The following is a 26864-nucleotide window of genomic DNA, read 5'->3' as shown; positions in this document are numbered from 1 at the left end:
AAGAAAGCAGGGGCAGATAAATGTGAAGAATACAGAACAATTAGTTTAACTAGTCATGCATCAAAAATCTTAACTAGAATTTTATACAGAAGAATTGAGAGGAGAGTGGAAGAAGTGTTAGGAGAAGACCAATTTGGTTTCAGGAAAAGTATAGGGACAAGGGAAGCAATTTTAGGCCTCAGATTAATAGTAGAAGGAAGATTAAAGAAAAACAAACCAACATACTTGGCGTTTATAGACCTAGAAAAGGCTTTCGATAACGTAGATTGGAATAAAATGTTCAGCATTTTAAAAAAATTAGATTTCAAATACAGAGATAGAAGAACAATTGTTAACATGTACAGGAACCAAACAGCAACAATAACAATTGAAGAACATAAGAAAGAAGCCCTAATAAGAAAGGGAGTCCGACAAGGATGTTCCCTATCTCCGTTACTTTTTAATTTTTACATGGAACTAGCAGTTAATGATGTTAAAGAACAATTTAGATTCGGAGTAACAGTACAAGGTGAAAAGATAAAGATGCTACGATTTGCTGATGATATAGTAATTCTAGCCGAGAGTAAAAAGGATTTAGAAGAAAAATGAACGGCATAGATGAAGTCCTACGCAAAAACTATCGCATGAAAATAAACAAGAACAAAACAAAAGTAATGAAATGTAGTAGAAATAACAAAGATGGACCACTGAATGTGAAAATAGGAGGAGAAAAGATTATGGAGGTAGAAGAATTTTGTTATTTGGGAAGTAAAATTACTAAAGATGGACGAAGCAGGAGCGATATAAAATACCGAATAGCACAAGCTAAACGAGCCTTCAGTAAGAAATATAATTTGTTTACATCAAAAATGAATTTAAATGTCAGGAAAAGATTTTTGAAAGTGTATGTTTGGAGTGTCGCTTTATATGGAAGTGAAACTTGGACAATCGGAGTATCTGAGAAGAAAAGATTAGAAGCTTTTGAAATGTGGTGCTATAGGAGAATGTTAAAAATCAGATGAGTGGATAAAGTGACGAATGAAGAGGTATTGCGGCAAATAGATGAAGAAAGTAGCATTTGGAAAAATATAGTTAAAAGAAGAGACAGACTTATAGGCCACATACTAAGGCATCCTGGAATAGTCGCTTTAATATTGGAAGGACAGGTAGAAGGGAAAAATTGTGTAGGCAGGCCACGTTTGGAGTATGTAAAACAAATTGTTGGGGATGTAGGATGTAGAGGGTATACTGAAATGAAACGATTAGCACTAGATAGGGAATCTTGGAGAGCTGCATCAAACCAGTCAAATGACTGAAGACAAAAAAAAAAAAGAAAAAAAACCTTGTAAAACTCGAATTGTGCTGTTCCCGCAGGAGAGATTCTAGCCCATCAAAAACCAATTCATCACTAAAGAAGCAAACCTAGAGAAATGTGATAGCACTTCACCGTTAATGTGGGTGAAAAAAAAATAAATACAATTAAGATAACATTCAAGAAAGCATTCACAAAATATCTGATGTGGACATCATGTGACTTCCGTGTATGCCTATTAAATTACACATACACATATTTTTTAAAAAGAAAAGTAAGTAAAATTTTATTTTATTAATAACTTCTGATATTTAAAAAAACATTTTTAAAATTGTTATTATTGAATTATTTATTGTAAAAATGATTTTACCATCAAAAACAAACGCAAAAAAACTGCACTACTTTTATTAGTTAATAATTATTAATTAATAATAATAATTATTAGTTAATTATTATTAAGTTGATTTATTAGTTAATACTTAATAAATCAATCAATTTAAATTAGAAAAGTTAATGAAAAGGGGATGAAGTCTGATTCCAACCGATGTGCCTTCCCCTTGTAAGATCAAATATTTCATTAATTAAAATTTTATTTGGCTATAACTCTGGAACCAATGCAAATAAATACCACTTATGGTATATCGTTGAAAAGCTCTCAATGAGGGCTTATTATTGCAGTTAAGAAAAAGTCCAAAATATAAATTTTTTGATTTTGGGCTTTTTTGGAGACTTTTGGTTCAGACGATTGCAATCAAAAGAGGAGGTACACAACTAGATGTTACAACAGCCCTAGATCCAAAATTTCAACATCCTACGGCTAATCGTTTTTGAGTTATGTGAGATAAATACTTACCGATGTCATACCGAAACTAGTCAAAATGGATTCAGGGATCGTCAAAATGGATATTTCCATTGAAATCAGAAAACCGAAAATTTTCGCTATCACAATACTACCTTTACTTCGTACAAGGAAGTAAAAAGGAATACAAAAACCTTACAGTACGAAAATGATAAACTGTTCAGTTGACATGATAAATTTTTACAGAATTGAGTTCTTACACTATCTAGAGACATAATGCATAATTTCTCATTTTTTAATAATCATTTTACTATAATTCAATTTTCACAAAAAAAATCCCTTTCATCTGCTAATTGCACATTAAAGTTAGCAAATGAAGATGGATTCCAAAAATTTAATTGTCATATACAAATTTTAACTATCCAGGAATTTCCCACATTTTATCTGTAATTGTGTGAAATTTTTTTTACTCTTACTTATTTGTTTTTTCTTGTTTTGATAGTAAACTATACCTCAAAAATGTAATTCTGATTGTATATAGATTTTACCTATCTTGCAATATTCAATTTCTATCTATAATTTAGTCTTATATTTAATTACTAGCATATTTTAATCTTAAAAATTTGATAAAAATATATACACATAAGGAAGGCTCTCAGCAGAGAAAAAATATGATTTTTTATTCTTTTTCCTATGATGAAATTCTCTAGATCTGAAAACAATCCTTTGTTTGGTATAATCTTCCAAATACCATATTTTCACATATGAAGCATAGGAGAGAAAAAAACATAGAAAATTTTCTGTCTGACATACCAGAGTTTAGCGAGTGACATACCGGTTGAGTGAATTGTTAAGGATGCTGCTCTGACAAGCAAATTTAACGTGATTTTCAAAGTAGAAAATTTAAACATTATTACAAACATATGTTACTAAAATTAATAATAAAATAAAAACTTAATTTCATTTTCATTGTGTGACCATGTTTTAGTAAGAAATGTTTATTTATTTTAAATTTGGAAACTATTTGAAAATTTATTTATTTAATCTACATTTAGGAATTTCTTTCATTTACAGTGAATTATTTGTATTGCAATAAATAAACAAAACTATACAAGAAATTCAGTGACTGATAACTCCAAAAATGTTTACAACAAATTTATGTTTAAAAATTACACAATGATGAATTAATTATATATATATATATATATATATATATATATATATATATGTGTGTGTGTGTGTGTGTGTGTGTGTGTGTGTGTGTGTGTGCATGTGTGTGTGTGTGTGCACATGCATGTGTGTAATTTATACATTTGAAATAGCACAAATGAATGAATAAGAATTCATTATCTCCAAATAAGAATCCATTTTTATAACCAAAGAGTAAAGTTAATGTAATTTTATTTCTATATGTTCTGATGTGTCTGTATAGATTCAGTTATCAATATAAAAATCACAATATAAAGTTACGTTTGAGAAAATAATAAAAAGAGTTTAGTGATTATTAAAATATTGTGTCCTAGTTGAAACACTAAAAGACTATCTGTTTAGTATATTTCATAGATTAACGTTCTAGACACAATAACTGAGATGTAACTTAAAACTTTTGTTGGCTACATTGGCTGTAACTCCCTGGGGAAAAGAAGTGCATCTGACAAATTAATGTTTTTGCCAATTAAAGGGAAGGAAGCAATCGAAGTGCTAAAATTATTATTTTTGTCAGGCATGTAAACAAATAGAAAAATTTTAATGCCGAGATCCAAAATGTCCACAATATTTTATATTTCCACTAGAATTATCATAACTGATCTGAGTGTTATTTTCTTTCCTTCCTAACACTGTCATTTAACATTCGTAGTTGATGCATTTCAGAGTATCTCCATTCTCAAAACTATTTTTAGCACTGAATCTTTCTGAGTTGGGATTGTTGAATCCCAACATTGCTATTTATTTGACGATCCCAACTCAGGAATGACAATGCTAGGAAGGAAAGAAAATAACACTCAAATCAGTTGAGTTCCAACTGTCTGAGGGAAATGCAGACTTACAAGAATCTTTTGGAAATGCATGTGGCTACAATACATTTAGTGTATTGTTGTGACTTAACAGGTGGCCTTGCATGTGAAAAGTGATATGGTCTTCTTTCTCTTTCCAACCAAAAATCTATGATAACATTTACAAATATGGCTTATGATTATCTATGAAAGCAGAATCTCATAAACCTTTTGGGCATGTAGCAGGAGCAAGCAGTAGAAATTCTTTTTCATAGCTACATAGTAAGTTTAGTACTGTTAGCAAAATCTGACTGTGCTTCATCAACATGCCTGACCTAAAAAACCCTTTTCACATTAAAGCAGGTAAATCTAGTGAAACAATTGCATTATACCTTAGTTTGTGATAAATATTTATGCCTTACATGAAAATTAAATATAAAATTCTTTTAGGCCATTCTTCTTTGGTGCCAGGGCAAGTAGCCCCTAAGTATAGTTTTACTCTAAAAAGTGACAAATAAAAACCTGATGACTTTTGTTCAACTCCCAAAATCTAAGTGCGAATATATAAAAATTTGGTACACCAACCCTTACCATTGGTATATCCTAACCCCCACAGAGGAAGACACCTGCCTTATGATGATCCCGATCAACACACCACGCCCTTCTTTCCTAGCCCTGATGGGCTTACTGGAGGCGTTTTTTAGATAATCTAAACATGATTACACAACACTGTCATTAGTTTGGTCTCTGTCAGAATGCCAGTGACACAAACGCTTCGGCAGACATTTCCATCAGTGTATTTACACAACCTTAAACCTTATTGTCTTCATATGGCCTCTTCCAACCACGACCACCTACCATAACTTAAAACCTTCAACTACCAAATAACCGATTTGCGGAAGCATTATCTCTGCACTTTGTTCTAACACCAAAGATTTCACACAAAAACTCTTCCTGTATGTAACTTCAATAGAACTATGTACTCAATCATTACTTTATTGACTGAAAATACTACCCTCATACTAACAAAACAAGTGCTGATCGCAACAATGACAATTTTGCCCTACAATTCAATTTACTCAATGTTATCTTGATTTACTTAAAAATAAATAAACAGATTCAAAAATTTATGAAGCCTCTAATGAAAATATACCCTGTTTCTCTCTACTCTGGTCCGCTTTCAGGAGCAAGGTCAATGCCTACACCCTTCCATGCGCAGTTCTCTACACATCTATTCTCAACAAACAGCAAACATCTCAGCTAAGCTAAGCTCGATGCCAAAACACCTATCTTGGCGAAGTAAGCACTCAGGCGGGCCCCTAGCCACATGTTTTTTATTCTATCTATACATGTATAACAGCATCAGAATTCCTCAGCCATCCTCTGCAGGGCTAAGAATCTAAGTAAGCCAGGAACTATGTTCCATTCTTTTTCGGTTTTCCGATTAACTTGCAGATCAAAACCAGAATTGATCTTCGCAAGCTCTCTAGCTACTTTGGTGTGTTCAGCTTCGTACATGGGTCAGGCATACAAAAATACATGGCGCACATGATCAATGGCCCTACAGTCCATACACAAGCCTGAATTTATCAAACCACCTCTGGCCAACGTATCACGAAAAGCACCATGGTTAGAAAGAAGCTGTGTTATATGCCAATTGGGTGTACTTATTTTCCAAGTCCTAACGTTCATGTAACGGGAAACTTCCCATCCTCACAATTCCGCTATTCAGTTCTCACTAAACATCTCCTTCTGTTTCTCCATAGATCCCGAACCCCTTTTTCTTTTGTCTCCCCCCAAAAATTGTTTTTTTCTCCTAACTCCTCCCTAAGGTATCATGTGGGGTATATCTAATTACTCGTTTTTAACTCTTAAGCAGAATTTACTGTTGTTTCTTTGAAAAATTTCTTCATATAGCCAAGGGGTGGACGAAAAGCCATTCCAGACTAAACATAATCTGGGACGGTCACCAGTTAGGAAGGAGGATCCCACCTGCCGCTCTGAGCATCATTGACAATGTAGACGAAGTGGCTGGCTCATCCACAGCTGCTTCCACCAAACTGATGACTCTCTCTGCCAGTAAGCGGCTCTGGGTGGTTTCCTCGGACGAGGAGGAGCGTTCAGGCGGTGACCTGGAGACGCTCAATAGTCTCAAAAACGGCGTCCTTTTATCACTGATTTTAATTTCGGAAATAATAAAAAATCGCAAGGAGCAAGATCTGACGAGTAGAGAGGCTGAGGGAGGTCAGTCATCTGACTTTTGGCACAAAACTGACGAACTGACAAAGCTGAGTGTGCGGGCGATTGGGGTGGTGAAGGAACGTTGTGTATAGAGTTGTTTCGTTTCAAGTCTTTTGCCGATTTTTTCACGTAACTGTTCTAAAACGCCTTGGTAGGATGCACGGATCACTGTTTCACCTTAAAGTAAGAATTCAAAATTCCATTAAAATCGAAAAAATAGCATCACTTAGACATTGGAGACTGACATGCTTTCTTGGGGGTGGAGATCCTTCGTCAATCCATTGTGATGATTGAACTTTTGTCTCAATGTCGTAGCCGTTAACCCGGCTTTCATCTCTTGTTATGATCCTTTGCATGAATGTTTCATAGTCATTGGCTTGTTCGAAAAATTGCCGACAAACGTCCACTCGATGTCCTTTCTGCTGTTCGGTCTCAAACGAGAACACTTTGCTGCAATTCGATGCATGTTCAATTTTTCAGTCAAAACGTCATGGCATGATCCAATTGAGATGCTAACTTCTTCCACAAGTTCTCCGACAGTCAATCGGCGATTTGCACACACCAGATCGTTGATTTTCTGAACCAGGGTGTTATCAGTTGAAGTCGAAGGTCTTCCTGATCTAGAGTCATCTTCAAATGACTGAGACCACTTTTAAATCATAAAAATCATTAAAAATTTATTTTTGTAACTGCACATTACAAAAATAGCTACTAATACTTAAACACGTTGTATTCAAATAATAATAATAACACGAAAACTAAATGAGATATCTACAATCCCTGAACATGTAATTACAGAAGAGGTTATGCGGAACACAATGTTGGCAACCGTACGTCATCAAATATCTCCGCTGGCGCGTAAATTAAAATGCTCGGTTATTTTTTTAACACACCTCATATGCATGCATGCTATTTAGACATTTCATTCTTCAAAAGATGTGAACTGAACTATTACACTGCGATGTTACAGATGTCCTTGCAATCAGCAATAATTTGTTTCTGAACATATATAAAATTCTATCTATTTTATTATTTATTTAATGATTAGCTTTCATAAATAACTACAATTACTGCTTTAAACGTTAACCGAATCCACAAAGAAAGATTTCTTAAGGAATTTCCTGGAGTATCGAAAGACGGGGCCTAGAACACTCAAAAAATGTATTACAGCATAAATGTATTACATGTCTCTATCCATTATCATATTTTATTAAAATTAATAATATTTAGGCATCGTGAGATTAATGGGATCACGTGGATGAAAATTATTTTAATTATCTAACATGTTTTTAAAATAATTTCTTTTTATCTAAAACTATTACAGAGGAAAGATAAGAAAAGTAACTCGTGTAACTTTTTGCAGTAGACTAGGGCTCGCTATGGTAAATTATCTTACTACCGTTATTTTTTATGTTCCGAAAGTATGTAATTATATAAAATCGAAGTTTTGTTCATAATTTTGAAGAAAACATTTTTGTCGTTTAACTTGGGCGTTTCACATAAAACAGAGTTAAAAGCCCGTAACAGTTTAAAAGCGTTTTTTCAATTTTTATACGTTACCACATTTCTATTTTTCTGTTTGTTCGGAATTAATCATAAACGTCAAAACTGATTTTAGAATCCCTTAGTGGGAGGATCAAACAACATGTTGTATCTTCTTTTTCTTTTTCCTGTTTAGTCTCCGGGAATTACCGTTCAAGTATTACTTCAGAGGATGAATGAGAATGATAAGTATGAGTGTAAATGAACTGTAGTCTCAGTTTGACCATTCCTGAGATGTGTGGTTAATTGAAACCCCACCATCAAAGAACACCGGTATCCACGATCTATTCAAATCCGTAAAAAGTAATTGTTCTTTAATAGGATTTGAACGCTGGAGCTCTCGACTTCCAAATCAGCTGATTTGGGAAGATGCTTTCACCACTAGACCGAACCGGTGGGTAACCTGTTGTACCTATATAAGCTTAATTATACGGTCGACCACCTTAATTCCCGAATATATTTATATTCGTCTCTAGAATTGTGAAAAATATTTTCATTATGTGGAACGTGCTTTTCAAACACGGAAAACATAAAAAGCTCCACAAGCTAGAACTTGATGAAAAACACTTGTAGGAATAAACCGACCTGGCCATGTAATCGATGCAAACGTCAACAGACATAGTTACTTTATTTTACGTTATTTCCTCTGAATATTAAGAGTAAATTAAATTTTTCTGTTTAAAAGTTATGTTCTTTTTAAACGCATGTATCATAATGAAAACTATCATATTTAATATGATATACTCGTATGAATATTTAATATGAAACTGTAATACAGGATTCTACTTTTACTGCAATATACCTTGACTAGGCCATTAATTGCCAGCCTACTCTACACGCATTATCATTCGATATGTGTCATACCAACATTATATATAGCGCCCCAAAAAATAAATTTGGCTGGCATCTTCCTTCCAGCCTAATGGGTTCCAACCACAACATTATTCTGCCGCAGGGTAACCAGGCATAATTGAACCGATGATAATCAAATTAATAATTAAATACGTAAAAAAAACAAACATCTTTAAACAGACTTAAGGTTATAAAAAGTAGCCATTTAATTAATTAGTTTACCAAAAATGATAAAAAATAATTTAATAAGCTAATTATAATTTCATAATAAATAAAAGCTTAATTAAAATTAAATAATTGGTAATTCTGTGAACAAAAAATCTCATTTTGTATCGAAACAAATAAAACAAATTGAGCTAAACAACGAAACTGAACCGATTCTGAACATTAAAATAATAGTACAGTCAATTTGTATTTTTATTTGAAAATCCTTACCTACCGATTGATGTTTTTTCCATATATTAGGGGTGATGAGGGAAGCTTAACTCCAGATTTTTAACATCCCCCCTCCCATAGATTTTTGAAAAAACTCAAAAGGTTTTTGAAATGCGTTTTTCTCTGAACCTATCCATTTTAGAGAAAAGTTTAGTAAATATTTTTACTAAATTTTAGTAAAATTTTTTTTACAATTGTAGAGGAGAATGTCCTCTACAATTAATGTCTTTGAAGTTATGCCGTATAATTTGAAATTGAAATACTAGCTAGCGCTGAAGTTGTAAAAAACGAGTTTTTTCGGTTTTTTCACCGGAAAAAATTGTTTTTCGTCTGTATTGCATTTGGAAAAGTTGTTAATCTCAAAAAACAACTTTTATTTATACAATTTCCTTGTACGACTTACCGTTTTGGAGCTGTAACTTGTGAAAAAGTGTGAAAATGTTGTGAATTGGGCACGTGTTCGAAACCGGTCTAGTCGCTGAACAATGCCGATCTCCCCGGCTACAGTAAAAATAGGACGGCTGCATTGCCATTGTACCGCTATAACTCTGGAATACTAAGTCGTACAAGAAAATTGTTTGCATAACAGTTGTCTGTTTTTTTGAGATTAACAACTTTTCCAAATGCAATACAGACGAAAAACAATTTTTTCCGGTAAAAAAACCGAAAAAACACGTTTTTTACAACTTCAGCGCCACCTAGTATTTCAATTTCAAATTATACGGCATAACTTCAAAGACATTAATTGTAGAGGAGAATGTCCTCTACGTTTTTTGTTTGAAACACTTTTCTCTAAAATGCATAGATTCAGAAAAAAACGCATTTCAAAAACTTTTTGAGTTTTTCAAAAATCTATGGGAGGGGGGATGTTAAAAATCTGGAGTTAAGCTTCCCTCATCGCCCCTAACGCATGGACAAAAGATCAATCGGTAGGTAAGGATTTCCAAATACAGCCTATTTTGATGACAAATTGCCTGTACTATAAAGTACAAAACGTAATTTTCAAATGTAATTGATTAAGGGAGGTTTAGCTACTTCAAAAATAATCTTACTGTACATCCTATTTCCAGAATCGCTGATACCGTTAACTGAAACTATCAAGGATATATTTTCATTATATTCGATTGTTTCTTTTTCCTGTATTTGTATAGAAAATTTAGTAGATGGAAATAGGGTACAAAATTCTTTCAGATGACTCATTAAGTTTTCCCTTCAAATTACACCAACAAGAAAGCTATTCTGACCCCATTTTAAAACGGCACATTTTATGAAAAATCGTTACCTATTTGTTGTTTAGCTTCTCGTTTAGCCTCCGGAATCACCGTAAGGTATTACTTCGGAGGATGATTGAGGATGCTATGTATGAACGTAAATGAAAAGTAGTTTTGTACAGTCTTAGGTCGATCATTCCTGAGATGTGTGTGGTTAATTGAAATCCAACTACTAAGGAACACCGGTTTTCACAATCTAGTATTCAAATCCGTATAAAAGTAACTGCCTTTACTAGGATTTGAACCTTAGAACTCTCGACTACGAAATCAGGTGATTTGCGATGACGCGTTAACCACTACACAAGCCCGGTGGGTTTTGTTGTTTAGCTTTTTTTTTTTTTTTTTGTTTTCTCTCCTTCCCTGGGGGTCAGATCGACTGATTGGTATTTCACAACCCAGGGGAGTGTCCGTTATACTCTAACGGGCCTCCCCGCTTAATATCCGGCATGGCAGGTCGGCCCGCCGGTCGGCTCTTTTGAGATTTTTTACTGAAATTGATGACCTCACGTCATACCTTGATCTATCGCAACGTGTGTCATAGCATTTCTTTTATTTTTATTTTTACCTACGCTCCCTTGGAGTCCCCAGCGGATCACTGAAATCGGGACACCTCAGCATGCCGACTCTCACGCTGGGGCTGTCCACCCTTCCCTATTCTACACTAATAGCCCTGTAGTCTTTCATCTTCATCCTTAGTCTTTAAGATTCTTTTGATATAGCCTGTTACTTCATTCCATTTATCAATGCTTTGTAACATGTACGTGGTTATCCCTCCAGTGCTTTTTTCAACGAAACCAGAATCCGTTCTGTATTGGCCCCATCTATTACAATCTATGAACGTGTGTTCCGCATCATCATCGCGTCCGCAGTACATACAGGCCGGCTCCTGCCTTCTGCCTATCCTGTATAGGTAATTGTTAAAATTGCCATGGCCTGTATAATACTGCGTCATGTGATAATCCATATCTCCTTGTCTCCTGCTGAGCCATGCTTGTAGATCTGGTATCAGCTCTTTAGTTCTGCTTGCCGGTCCATCCTGACTCCATCTGTCTTTCCAACTATTCAAAAGTCTGCTTCTGGCATCTTGCTCTGATAGTCCGTTATTTCTGTCTACTCTATATTTGGCCATCAGGTCAATTGGAGGTGTACCGGAGAGTACGCATAACGCCTCGTACGACACCGTTCTGTACGCCGAGACCACGCCTATTAGCATCCTTCTATGTGTACTACCCATTTTTTTGTAATTCCTCTTATATTCTATCGAAGGCCACCAAACCGGCACAGCGTACAGGAGTGCCGACGTCACAGCTGTGGCTATCACTTTTCTCTTACAGGCCCTTGGTGCTCGCTGTGAGGACATGACCACATTTAAGCTTTTGATCATGTCCTCAGCCTTTTTGCATACATTATTTATGTGCTCCGTAAAACGTCCATTTTTCTGAAATGTGATGCCTAAATATTTAAGGGATTGTACCTCCCTAATCGCGTGTCCGTTTATATTTATATTAAGCGGTTCCAATACTCTCCTGCCGGTTAAAGTGATAAACTTACTCTTCTGGACTGATAAGTCCAGATCTCTAGAGTGTAGCCATTCCTCTATTCTTTGCAAAGCAGTATTAGCTATTTCCTGCCCCTCCTGAGTAGTTTTATCCTGCACTAACACTGCTAGATCGTCTGTGCATGCTATTACTTCAGCGCCTCTTGGGTAGTTTAACTGCAAGATGCCGTCGAACGTAAGAACCCATAATAATGGCCCAAGGACAGATCCCTGTGGGACCCCACCATACAATTCGAACTCAATAGGCCCCTCCTGGGCATTAATCCAACAGACTCGCTCCGAGAGATACTCTCCAATCTGTCTCCTCAAATATCGACTAATACCTTTATCCAGTAGTGCTCTGTGTATGTGCTTTGTTGTTTAGCCTAATAACACACAACCTAACAGTAAAACATTGGAAAAGCATTAGGTTGTAAATGAATTATAAACACGCAAACATACTGAACACCAAAATGTCGAATTAAAACAACAACCACATCTTCATGACATAGTTTCATTAAAAAAATGTATTAATACAATACGAGTATATAACAAATTGTATTTCATAACTCATTCTCTTCTCAGAATAATTACAAAGACAACAGTAAATAGAAACATTTATCAACTACAAAATGGCGGTGATTTGTCGTGATTTTATCTGAAATCGATACAAAAACAAATGATTCGATTACTGTGTAAAATAAAAATAAGATTAGCTCAATTTGCTTAATATCAATAAAATCGATAATTGATAGATTTTCGGACTAATCTTTATTTGTATAAATTCTTTTCAATAACTACTGATTCAAGTCTCAAACTTTTATTTACTGGCACTTATTATCACTCCGATGGCTGATAATTTCAATATTATGATAAGTGATGCACAACGTGAGCCAGATACAATCCTGAACATTTGAATTCAACCGAAACAAAAATTAGAAAAAAATAGTAACATATTAGTTCTATTTCAAAACAAATTAACAAAATTTCTATTAATGCTCGTTTTAATTTGAAAAGTTTCAAAAATGATTAATTAATTTAAAAATACACAAACGTGTATTGACGTTTTAAAAATACACAAATACCAGTTGAAATCGTCATTTTTCGAATTAATTTTTAAAATTGCATTGAAAGTTTAAACAAATAATTATTTGAAATCAGGCAGAAACCTTTCAAAATAATTTTTTTTATTTTATATTTTTCAGAAATGCTGAAACAAAGCATCTTACTAGCCCATGATTGGCGCAACGAAACTATTTATACTGTCTAATTAAAAAGGGTTTAACGACGGTGAACGTATCGAGCTTCACTTACCTTTCCTACGTACAAAAATATTCACCGAAGCGCAAATTATTATTTTTTTCAAAAGATAATAAAAATGAAAGCGAGCAACATTTAAAAACAATTTCCTAATAAAATTTTTTTATTGCAATTTTTTGACCGAGAGCTTCCCATATAAATTAAAAATTACTACACCCGGAAAAATCTCGGTATTTTATTTGGATAGTGTTTTGGGGATTAGAAAGTTCATTATTGCCTAACATCCCTTTTCATATAAAGATTATTGGGCAGCCATCGAATAGGAAAAAGGAGTATTCATATCGGTCCGTAGACAGCCTCTTTACCAAATAATACGAAGGTGAACAAATCGTAGGTCCCCGGCAGCCGGCATAGAATAAAACATAAATTAGAGATAAATAAATTATTAGGTTCACAAAAATTCTTCATTCGCAATCATTTGTACCAGTGTCATTAGAAAATTATAATAAATTAATATAATCGTATATGGAGCCATTAGTATAAAAAAAAATCTCTTAATTTCCTATTTCATAATAATAGTATATTTAACTTATTTACTTTTTTTAAATAAAAGTAACATAAATTTAAAATGTAAAGGAATAATATTGAATTTAATTTGTGGAAAGCTAGGTAATATGTTGCATACTGAGAGATGTTACTCTGCTAAACGGTACACGATTCGCTGGTAAAGCACTAATGAACATTTATCCCATACATTAAAAATGCTGACATCGAAGTTGCTAGTATTGGCTATTTAACTTATATAGTGGAAAAATTATGACACACGAACATAAAAAAAAAAATTAAAAAATTGATTCCCAAAATCACCTCCCAAGAATTTTTTTTCTACGTTTATTATGTTAAATGGAAGAAACTAAAAAAAAAATTCTCCTGAAAAATGTACAACTTATAAAAAATTACCTAAGATTTCTTTCTTAGGGGTTTACCAATGAATTGCCCCGTATACACTAGTCTCTGGGCATTTCATTAAAATCGGATTATTCAGTTAAAATTTATTGAGCTTTAAACACGCTAACACGCATTCATACGTATCCCACTTTTTTTGGGGTCCCTGGGTCATAAAACATCGAAATGCAAAAAAACACGTACCCCATTTTTTGACCGATTACCATTGCAGCATAGCTCTAGTTTTTTTTTTTTTTTTTGTAGTAAAGGAAAAAACTCATTTTACCAGAATTAAACGATTTGCTTTAATTTAGATCTACCGCTACTGTATTAGAATCTGCAGCCTAATATATAGTTCTATATTAATAACAATCCAAAGCAACTATAATTATTAAAAATTCAACAAATTATATTTGTTTTAATCAATTTTTAAGCCATAAACGCAAATCACGTACTGTTAGAAAAAAATAAAAGAAGGATTTCGCTGTGATATGTAAAAACAGGGTCTTATAAACATTTTGAATAATTTAATTTAATTTTTTAAGTTATCTTAAAATCTGCTTAAATTGTAGTTATTGGAAAAATAAATTTGAAACTGAATTTCACTTATTTTCTCTCCGATAAAATTTCAATTCACATCTTACGGTTAAAAAGTTATTTCGATTTATCGAAGTTCAGATTCCATTAAAAGATACTCAATTTTTATTCTAATCATAGTTACTGGTGAATAACAATTAGAATGTAGTAAAATTTCCCGTTTATCCTCATGATGCTATTCGAAGATTAATATAATTATAAAATATAAAATTCTGTTTAGTCGTTTAAAATAATTGAGAACGTTTCCTATAACCTATTAATTATTGGCTCTGACAAAGAAAGACTCCTCATAGCGAGAAACGTTTTACCCACTTACGACAGTAATTTTCAAACCCACATGACGTTGACAAAATGTAATTTTCTGTAAACGATATTCAAATCGGGCGATCCGGACACGTTGACGAGATAGTAAAAGCCGACACTGAAAAATTCATCGGGCATTATGTAAATCCTCAGCTTACGTTTAATTTTCCTCCGACTATATGTGTTAATGAGTATTATATAATTTTCTAGCTTATTCTCATTTCTTTTCCTGTGCACTGTAGAATCGGAAAAGTATTCTAGGTCATCGTGGATCGTGTTAACAAAAGAGTTTGATAGTCTATCTAATATAACTATCAGATTACAAAAGTCTTGAAAAAAATCACTAAAAACAATTTTTTTTTAAATAAAAAAAAATACAGTAATAAAATTTTTAATTGTAGTAGGTACCGGTTAAAAATAATTTTTGAGATAAATTATGCTCACTTTCCGACCAGTCCATAAGTGATCAAAATTAAAATGACACTATTTTAGGGTTGGATGCGACTGCATTTTGGCAGTTTTACCTTGACAATAGGCAGCTTTATATTCGGCTCAGTGGAGAAGGGAATTGAAAACTATTTGCATTTTTCACTTAGTATTAAGCACAGTACGGGAAGCTTGTAATTCCTAGAATCGTTATACCATTTACCGAAGTAACATGAGGCTCATCTTACGAGGTTTAAAACCACGATGATAATGGCACCTAATAATCAAACGACAATTAACTGTAAATATTCATCATAATTTGGCAGAACGAATGATTACAAACAATCGTTTTTGTAAGGGTAACGTAATATATTTGAGTCAATCCATTTGAAGTGACCCAAGGGTGGTGTTGCTTAACCAATTGAAAAAAAACTGAAACTTACCCGCTTGTTTCCTACATGTCTCAAGACCTTAAAACTATTTTTTTCTAAATTTTTTATTTTCACACTGTATTTGTGATGGCCATTTTTGTTACGGTGCGCACACCTAATTTTGTTATTGTTAGGGTTTACGGAAAAAAATCATAACTAAAAAACTTGGAAGGATGAAACAAAGCAATTTATTCATATTTTCTCAAGGTAAATGATTGGTCCTGTGATTTATTTACTTATCTCTCTTCTTTCTATGAGAAAATTACCAACAAAGTTGAACATGAAAAACTGTGAAATTTCACTGTTTGTAATTGTTTACTAGAGGCAGGAATGGCATATAGAGTATGAATTATTTCCATATATACCATTATATTTATATTTCCATTATCACCATATATAATATTAATGGTGATATAATACCCCAAAATTTTTATGAGTTTTTGAAAGCTTATTTTTTTTTTAAATTCAAATTTTGGGTTCAAATAACTCTGATGGGCTGGAGATAAAAATCTCAAATTTTTACAACTTGCATTGTTTTTGTAGAAGTTTATGGCAAATAAAATTTTTTTTGTGAACTATACTAATAAAAAAGTTATAACCTCTCAAAAATCATGAAAACCCTGTTAAAAGCAATACCATTTTGACTCTGTAAATAAGTGCTCCAAGAGGGTTTCTTGTCTTCTTGGCACTTTAATATTTTTATACTTATTACTATAGTTGAGACAGACTTGTTTGAACCATTCAAATGCAGTGTTCATGTTATGCTTGAATCATTTCCAGTTGTCAGGAAAATTCATGTTGCAACACGCTCATTTACGCTTGTTGCAATCATTTAGCTTTGCAATTACAGACTGGTTGTCAGTCTGACATTAGTCAGTGACCTGTTCACATCTTTACAGTGTCTCAAATTTCATCCTGAGTTTGGAACTTTTTATTAAATAAATAAGTTTTATTTAATAATATTATATATGCAGATTTTAAAATCGGTTAAATTTTTACATTAGTTTCAAGTAATTTAACATAAAACAATGAAAGAACAATGTTCCATAGGAATTTATATGAATGAAGTATGTCATAAAACAGTGTATGGTACAGTGTAAAAAGAACTCATTAAAATTTGTGAATTTAGTGATGAAAACCATTAACTTATTCTTATACGTGTTAATTCAGATGTCTCTAGTGCTTGTAAATATCATGGAAGGTTTTTGTCAAGATTCAGTCACCTGTATGGACAGTTCTGTTGTGACCCTTTCAAAACTCATACGAAAACGGTTAAGAAAAAGAATATATCTTGCTTAAAGAATATAATTTTCCAAATTTAAATTTAGTTCCTGGAAAATTTCTTTATGCTAACAGTTTCAAAAGTATTTTTTCTCAGCAAAACAAAGAACTATATAAATGCAAAGACAAAGTGCAATACATTGCCCCACATCACAATATTGAACAATTTGATGCTGCTTGTAGGATTTTGGGTGCATCACCTCCATCAAAATCGAAAAAAATTAAGCACAGATCAAAGGCTATCAGCATTAAAATTTATAATAAATAAGGTATCTGAAAAATTAAAAAAGAATCTTGAATTGCGTTTTGACTCAAAAGTTGCTAAAAATGAAAATCCAGCTCAATTTTCTTCACGTGAATATGATGATCTTATTTAAAAACTAAGAGAAAAATGTGTCTTGCTTCTGAAGAAGATAAGGTTAAAATTATCAGTTTCCCCAATGTTGGACCAGATCTAAAATAATATCAGAGTTCAATGTGTCTTAAGCATTTGGTTAGACTTACTAGAGAGCTAGTTAATGAGCAAGTCACTCTACCAGAGTTAGGTAAAACATAAAACAGGAATTAGTAACGACACAATTAAAAAAGTTGTATTATTTTATGAAGATAACAATAATAGCAGGCTGTGTCCTCGTAAAAAGGATTGTGTTAGCAGGCATGTTGATGGTGTCAAAGTGCATAAGCAAAAGCGTCTTGTTCTGATAGACATAAATGAATTGTATGTCTCGTTTAAAAGTGAAAACCCTGAGGAAAAAATAAACCAATATAAAAATAAATTCTTGAAAAAATATGTAGGCTACTCATTGAAATCTCAGTTTGGGTATGTTTTACAAGCATTTCTGAATCAAAATTGTATTAGGTTACTAGTATTGGTTAAATTATCATTAAATTATACAACCTATCATTAATAATTTAAAAAAAAAAACTATTTTAAAAATATTGAAATTGTCAACTTCAACAACATAGGGGCTATAAAAAATATAAAGTGTACAGAAGACAAGAAACCCCCTTGGAGCACTTATTTAGAGAACCAAAATGTATCGCCTTTAACAGGTTTTTCATGATTTTTGAGAGGTTATAACTTTTTATTAATACAATAAACAAAAAACTTTTTTATTTGCCATAAACATCTACAAAAACACTGCAAGTTCTGCAAATTTGAGATTTTTATCACCAGCTCCATCAGAGTTATTTGAAGCTAAATTTGAATTTAAAAAAAAAAATAGTTTTCAAAAATTCATCATTTAGGGGTAAGTATATCACCATTAATATTATTATTTATGGTAAAACTACTAACATATCCCTACATATAAAAAAAAAGGTCAAACTGTGTATCCCATCCCTGCCTCCTGAAAAAAAATTACCAAAAGTGAAATTTCACCGTTTTTCATATTCAACTTTATTGTTAATTTTCTTACAGAAAGAAGAGAGAGAGAGGTAAATAAACCACTGTACCAATTTTTTACCTTGAGAAAATGATTAAATTGTTTGTTGTTTCATTCTTCCAGGACCAGTAGTGTTTTAGTTATAATTTTTACCATAAATCCTTACCATCACAAAAACAGGTGTGCGCACCAAAACAAAAAAGGCCGCCATAGGTAAACTGGTTAAATAAAAAATTAAAAAAAAGATTTTTAAAATCCTGAAACATGTAGGAAACAAGGTTGTAAGTTTCAAATTTTTTTTGAATTGGTCAAGCAACCAGCTTGTGTTTTTTTGGGACACTTCAAATGGATTGACCCATTTACGGATAACTATTTATACGGAATAATCGCTGGAAAAGAAAAACATTTTACCGTACTGTAAAGAAACGCTTAATTATTATTTTTGTTAATGAAACGGCCTTCTTTAAAAAAAAAATTCAACAAACAACTGTTTTGTTTACAGTTGCAAAATGTTTTATTGTGAAATACATACAGTATAACAGGAAAAGAGTTATCATTTTTGATAACTATTTGATACGTTCTATTTCAAAACGTTTAAGGACATTACTGAAAATCCACGACGTATGTACAAGATTTAACTATGCAACAAATTATTTTTAAAACTTTTGAAAACTTTCCTTCCAAAAAATTAAGAAAAACCTGAAAAAAGTTTATTTTATTTTGTAAATGATTAATTTAAACAAGTCTAAAGTTTGAGCGTGATAAAGGAGAATATTGCAGAGTACGAAAAATTCCAAGCTTGACAGAGATTCGAACCGGGGATCATTTGGATGAAAAACTAAGATGCTAACATTCCGCCATGAAAGTCGACAAATATTCTTTATAAGCCTGTAATTCGGTCCAAGGTGGCCTAAACACTTTACTAATTCTATAGCGCATGAGAAACGAAATTAGAGTAATTTCAATCATGTAGTATATGGAAAATCTTTAGGGCTAATGCGATGACACAGCATCTTACGATATTGCGTCACACTAGTGGTATATATTTTTCAACGCCGACACTTGCAACCTCGTCGCTTTGCCCGCATCATATGATTTGAACCGAACTTTGACAGAAAAACATTTATTAGATTTAATCCACGTCACGTAGATGGAAATTAATTACATACAAAACACGTTTTTCGCTGTCTTTCGAGTCGCTCCGTAAAATTCACACTGGAGAAGAAACGCCTCTGCTAATTCAACCGTATAAACAGTAATCCTTATTTTATAATTCTGTCATCCTTTATACAATACCAGAAATATAATCGTACACAGGGAATTTCATCGCATTCTGATGAATTACTTGGCAGTAATCTCGATTAAATCGAATAATCGTCAGTTTTTTGCAATATCGAAATTTTGACAACGGTTAGATTTTCGTTAAAACGTTAACAGAAAAAGGGAAATTATATTTTCCAACAGAATAGCGCACTAACATAAAAAATAAAGCGTGTCAGGGTGGCAATAAGGTAATAAATGCCTTTTCCAACCTTTCCTTCCTTCCTCGGGCAAATATCATTCGATTTATTTATCGATAATTTCTTGGTAACTTAACGGAAGCAGATTCCTAAGGAGTGATTACAAACTTAATTGGTTATTTAGCAATGAATACTTTGAAAAAAAAACAAAAAAAACACAAACTATAGAAAATGCAGGAAACAAAGTATCACTATAACATTTATATTACTCTCAATATTTAAATTTATACATTTAACAAAATAAAAAAAAAAAAAACAAACTCAAATATGGCAAGAAGCTTACAACACAAATTAAACGGCTACTGATATTTAAAGAACTGTTATAACAAAAAGCAATAACAAAAAAACTGTTAATACAACGATAAATAAGTTGCTTACATCATTAAAGGTGTTTTCTCATTCATACTTGCAACGAATTTGTACACAAATTAACAAGAAATAACTGAATTTAATTAATACTGAAATCACACGCTATAAAATAATTAGTACAGCACCCGCACAAATATTTCTTCAGTCTTACTTAACATTGTTTCTTTTAATTACCAATAATATATCTGATAGTATTATGTATTGAACAACACTGAAACGTTAAAATTTTTCTGAGTGTTTAAAGATAAGAGCACATGATAAAACGTCTAAAATCTAAGAGGCTCGAACAGTAACTTAATACAATGTAATGTAACATGATAACAGTTCATTTATTCTCAGAGATGTTTAAAATATAATAATTTTTCTCATGAAACTATAACTTTTGTAATCGTTTTTGTTTTTATTTTTATCGTCTCATTTATTTAGTGGTGCTGGTGTGTATGTGTTTAAATGTTTCATGCGTGCATTGTATTAAGTGTACTACATTTTTGTACCCAATAATACAATATTGTTTTAAACAACAGCAACAACCTTGAAGAGATAAAAAATCTGCAACTATGCTATAATTTTAAAATTAATACTCTCAAAGTTCAACTATTAAAATAAACCGCTGAATGTGGAAAATTAAACAAAAAAAAAATCTTAAGTGAAGAAAAAATCTTAAGTGCTACCCCGGTCTGACGCGACCGGCGATTGACCGTACAGAAGCAAACCTGTGTAGTATTCAGTTATTTTTAAAACTCTATTGAAAATCAAACACAACCTGTCATTTCTGATCGTGTAATGATGCGCACAGGTCAGGCCGTCGGTTCTACGCTAACCCATTGAGCTCCGATTTACGTCAATTATGTACAATATACTCGTAATTAGGAGTAATACTCTTTAGGATATTTATAAGATTTACTTCATAATTTCTAATCTTTTTTCATGATATAATTCTTTATATATACTGAATTGCAACTGTGAACATCCACGCCTGCAGGATGAATGTTTTTTTTAATGATTTTAAAGTCTATTTAATTTTACATAATGTAATATTTGCTGAATCTTAAGATTACAGTGTCGTACAGGAGAAGACCCATTAGTTTTTTACTCCTAGGTTTTATATAATATTAAATATATATATAATACTCAAAGGATTCTAGATAAATATAATTTTAAAAGGTAGCTCAAAGATCAAAGATTTAATCGAATTAAAGGGAAGAGGGAAAATTAGGATTTCAGCAGATCCAGGTACAGCAACTATGCAAATGAAACAAGATAAAATAACAAAAAGTCCAATATAACTTTTTTTGCTCTGAATTTATTGAAAAAATGAAAACGAGGATAACAGATTTATACAATCAGAAATCTTACGATATACATACAGCGTGTATTTAAACAGTCAACTTCCTGAGAAATAAAAATATGATGTAGACACCACATGACTTCCTTGTACCTATTAAATTATATATACAAATTTAAAAAAAATGATAACATAAAATTTTACTTCATTGTGATGTTCTTCAAATTTACAACTTGTGATGTTTTTTTTTATTGTTATTATTGAATATTATTTATTGTAAAAATGTTTTTACCATCAGAGGCTAATAATTATTAATAAATCAATAAATTTAAATTTAAAAAGTTAAAAAAAAGGAGATGAAGTCTGATTCCAACCGATGTGCCTTCTTCTTGTAAGATCCAAATATTTCATTAATTAAAATTTTATTTGGCTATAACTCTGGAACCGATGAAAATAAGTGCCACTTATGATATATCGTTAAAAAGCTCTCAATGAGGGCTTATTACTGCACTTAAGAAAAAGTGGATACTTTCGGTCCAGTCGACTGCAATCATTAAGGGGAGGTACACAACTAGATGTTACAACAGTCCTAGATCCAAAATTTTAACATCCTACGGCTAATCGTTTTTGAGTTATGTAAGATACATACGAACAGACGTCACGCCGAAACTAGTCAAAATGGATTCAGGGATGGTCAAAACGGATATTTCTGTTGAAATATGAAAACCGAAAATTTTCGCTATTACAATACTTCCTTTACTTCGTACAAGGAAGTAAAAATCAAAGTTGGTAATAATTTATCATGTAGACTGGCAGTAAAAACCCCAGAAACTTCATTTTTATATTTACATTTTACGCGTAAGAGATTTTGTTTAATAATTACAAACTTAATGTATTTACACAGTCTTGCAGACATTAAAAGTACAATAAAACCGACATAAAAAACGTGCTTAAAAGTAAAAACTAGTATTTTTTGAACCAGGCGCTAATTTTCAAATGAATAAACCTAGAGTACACTAATTCTTAATTTGACGCCGATTTCAAAAGATCGAAATTTAAAAAAAATAATATTTTCCACATGTTTTTATTTAAAACTACCCGGTCAGGACTCCGCCTGGACCTCCACTGTGTTCATTATTCTTATGTTTGTGAAAATAATAGATAAATAGAAATTAAAGTTTGTTCAATTTATAAAAACCATCAGTGTATTGTAATTTGAGCAATAATCATCAGAGCAATAATTTGGTCATCACGGACTTGATACTTTGAGTGACCTAAAGAGTGCGGTTTCAAAATAGTTAGATTTCATATTAAATACAGTTATAGCTGGTTATCCGTCCTTTAACATATTTTACGCGGTACTTAGCGTAACTCGAAAACACCACTAGGAGGTGACCGCGAAACTTCATTTCTCTTTTTTTTTATTTATTTAAACATTTTTTTACGTTTTTTAGACAGATAGCCGGAGGCAGATGCAGCCATTCGCCACACCGTACACTGTCGCACATTTGAAGGTAATTTTCTGATAACCAAACTAAACATCAAACAAACAAGGGACTTTTATCAACGGTTTGATCATAGCAAAGTTGTTACCGCAAGCCATTAAAACAGCTACAATCTTGAAACTGTGAATTATTTCGTAACGGCAAGAGTCCTATGTTCTTTCCAGGTATAAAAACTACGTTCGCGCAAAATTTCAGTTTAATCGGTCGAATAAGTTTTGCCCGAAAGAGTAACTGGCTCACACAAACCTATATCCAGGTAAAAATAAAATAAGAGTGCACAGAAAAGTCTTTAATAGACTGTTAGCTACCGAGTGAGAGATGCTACGTATACCGTATCTGGAATACAAGAAAATCAGTTTTCTTATTTGATTTCAAAATCCTGGATTCACTTAAAAACTGTTTAGAAACAATTACTTTTAAAAAAAACGTAGTTTCGGAAAAATTAGTACAAAAAAATAAAATAAATAAATAACGGGTGATAATAATTAATCTTTCTACTTCGAGTCGCTTCAACGACTTTAGCATAGCTATTTGTTTTTATATTCTTCCTTAAATAGTTAACACATGTTTTTTCTACTAGCGTTTAAAAATATTCTAATTAAAATACTTTGAACATCAGTCTCTACATACGAGAGATATTATCTCGTATATTATCAATACACTTTTCAAACAATCCAATACTAAGAGATTTTGACGACAAAAAAATAAAAATATCTTGGAATCGTGTATGTAGACAATTAATTTTCCATTTAAAAAAAAGTTTATTAAAGTTAACCGGGAAAAGTTGCAATGGAACAACAAAGAAACTTCTAAATGTTCTTAAAGCCACGTAAAAAAAAGATTGGAACCGAGAACCTCCTTCTTTTATTAAAAAATCTGATGAAGACACCACCACATGACTTCTTTGTACGCCAATTAAATTATATGTACACATCTTTTGCTGACCTTCCTTTAAAGTTATTTCTTTTGAAAGCGAGATACGATCCCCCAATTTTATTAATAAAGTTACAGAATTGCTAAAATATAAGTTTTTATTAACATCAAATATTTACAAAATTATCAACTCAACAATCTTACCTGAAATATTAGGATAGAGTAAAAGTCCCTTTATTACTCTTTAAAGAAATGTAAGTTTTATATCTATCTAATACTACGTTTTTGAAATTATTATGATGTAACCATAAACAAAAACGAAACAGGAGAAGAATTTTTTTGCGACATTTATTATCAAGTAGACTGAAACAAATGCATAAATAAAAAAAAAATTATGTATTTATACAGGTGAAATGGAGAACCAAGTGTTACATATTCATGCATATCCTATTTCATCATTATTTATATATATATATATATATATATATATTTTTTTTTTTTCCATTAAATTCAATGAAAATAAAAACAAAACTGAAAAAGGTAACTAAATTTTTAGTTTACATTTTTAACACTTTTTACTAGGATACAATGGGTATGATGTTGTACGGGTTTTCTCTTTGTCTGTGTTGTCTTTGTTTTGTTCTGAATTTATAACACTTGTTACTAGAGTTTGTGAATTTTCAGTAGGTCTCACATCTCGTCTATACTTTGGTTTCAAAAGAATGAGATTCAAACTTGTAGGTAAAATTGCAGAATAATGAGCAATGTTTGTTCCACCATCAGTATATAGTATGGATATAGGCTTTAAAGACACTGAATCATTGTCATCGTTGAAAGTATTTTTTTTGAAAACAAGAAATGACTTTTTATTATATTACAGGTTAACTCAGATCCACATTTCAGTAGCTAACAAGGGGAAGGCACGGGATTCGGGTCACCAATTTGAACTATATTGCGTGTGTAACACTGAAGACACTGTTTAAGTGTTTTCAACACAAAATACTAACACACAATATACAATTATAAGCAAGAAAAATGGCTCTAAAAATTTCCTTAGCATTTTATGTTAGTTTATATATTAATTTTGTTTCATGTTGCTCAAGTAAGATATGTGGTGTACGTGAGAACGTGTCGGATCCGTAACCGTGCACACATTGGTTTGAATCAGACTTCAAAAATAAAAAAATAATTTATTTTTTTAATTTAAATATATTGATTAAAACCGATATGCTTTCCCCTTTAAGATATTTCATTAATTAAATTTTTTTATTTGGCTATAACTCTGGAACCAACGAAAATAGTAACACTTATGATAATCGTTGAAAAGCTCTCAATGAGGGCTTTACTGCAGTTAAGAAAAACTCCAAAATCCAAATTTCTTTTGGATTTTGGGCTTTTTGGACACTTTTGGTTCAGTCGATTGCAATCAAAAGGGGAGGTGCACAACTAGATGTTACAACAGTCCTAAATACAAAATTTCAACATTCTACAGCTAATCGTTTTTGAGTTATGCGAGATACACACGTACATACGTCACGCCGAAACTAGTCAAAATGGATTTACGGATGGTCAAAATGAATATTTCCGTTGAAATCTGAAATTTTTCGCGATTGCAATAGTTCCTTTACTTCGTACAAGGAAGTAAAAATGTTAAAATTTTCAACAAAACCTCTCCTGTAATTATAAAGAATATAAAGGTGAAATGAAGCATATAACGAAAGTTCACTTTTTTAAATATCAAATACTCCGACAAGAAAATATTATTTTTTTAACACAAAATATATTTATCTTATAATACTAATGCGTCTGATAAAACATTTAAGTATTTAAAAATATTACTTAATAAAATACGTAATACTTTAATCAAAGAAATTACTTCTAAAATGTTCGTCCTTCCCTAAATATTAAATAAACAATCATTTGCACACCACACTAAACCAATAAAAAAAAAAAAAAACACCGTAATGATAATTTATCAGAAATGTTACGTGAAGGAAAGTAAAAAAAATAAAAAATGAATGAGTTTTGAGTTAACATTATCTTAGAAAAGATAAGCTTAGTGATAGAGAGGTTATTCTATGAACAGAAAATAATAGCACTATATAATTGAGATTATACGATTAAAAACGCTTCGGAAAAACTTTTTCTCTTGTTTTTTTACATTACGTACTACAACTTAAGAACAGTTAACATATTCTTAATCGTAATAATTAATGTAATTACGCCACTTTTATATGTAATTAGTAGAAAACGTAATTTAAATTGTCCAAAATTGATTCAAATTGTTTTTGCAAATCAGTTTCAATGTACAACCAACTGACAATATTCACATCAGTATATAAAAAATAATTCTTTAAATTTTTTTCTTCTTGGAAATTATTATTTTTTCAGTAACTAAAGACTTAAGCCCAATTACAGCTTCTTTCCTCACTAATATATATTAAGAAATATTTGGTAGCAAATGAAAAACACCAAGCGACCAAGCAGGGCAACCGTTCTTGATGAAGGAGCTTTAGGGATATTTTTGAGATTCTGAATTACAGAACAGATCCTGAAGCAAATCCTGTAGTAACTATGTAGTGGTGTTATGGTTAGCTTGGGCTTTGCATGTTGGTCTATTTAACAGTTGATGAAAAGATATGTTATTAAATAAATAAGTTAGACGATGATAGCAATAATAATGAGAAACTGGAATGCTGTAAACAGAAAAGGATAGCATTTG

The 26864-nt window shown here is 31.8% G+C and overlaps 1 protein-coding gene across 4 annotated transcripts in view; it reads right to left on the bottom strand.

Moving 5' to 3' along the window:
• The window catches only part of LOC142320868 (proton-coupled zinc antiporter SLC30A2-like), a 145725-nt gene that overhangs the window by 102418 nt on the left and 16443 nt on the right, over nt 1-26864 (bottom strand). Inside the window, exon 1 of one of the 4 annotated variants that reach the window (XM_075358865.1) lies at nt 24347-24489. The exons of 2 other annotated variants lie outside the window; for them this stretch is intronic. The gene's annotated coding sequence lies outside the window, so the exon portion shown is untranslated. Of the gene's footprint in view, nt 1-20488; nt 20926-24346; nt 24490-26864 lie in introns of those variants that run through there. One more of the 4 variants, XM_075358857.1, reaches the window with a different exon arrangement.

The sequence above is a fragment of the Lycorma delicatula genome, chromosome 1 (genome assembly GCF_047948215.1).
Source record: "Lycorma delicatula isolate Av1 chromosome 1, ASM4794821v1, whole genome shotgun sequence".
In the NCBI taxonomy this organism is placed as follows: Eukaryota; Metazoa; Arthropoda; class Insecta; order Hemiptera; family Fulgoridae; genus Lycorma; species Lycorma delicatula.
The sequence above is the reverse complement of the archived record's forward strand: the minus strand, read 5'-3'. Positions and strand labels throughout refer to the sequence as shown.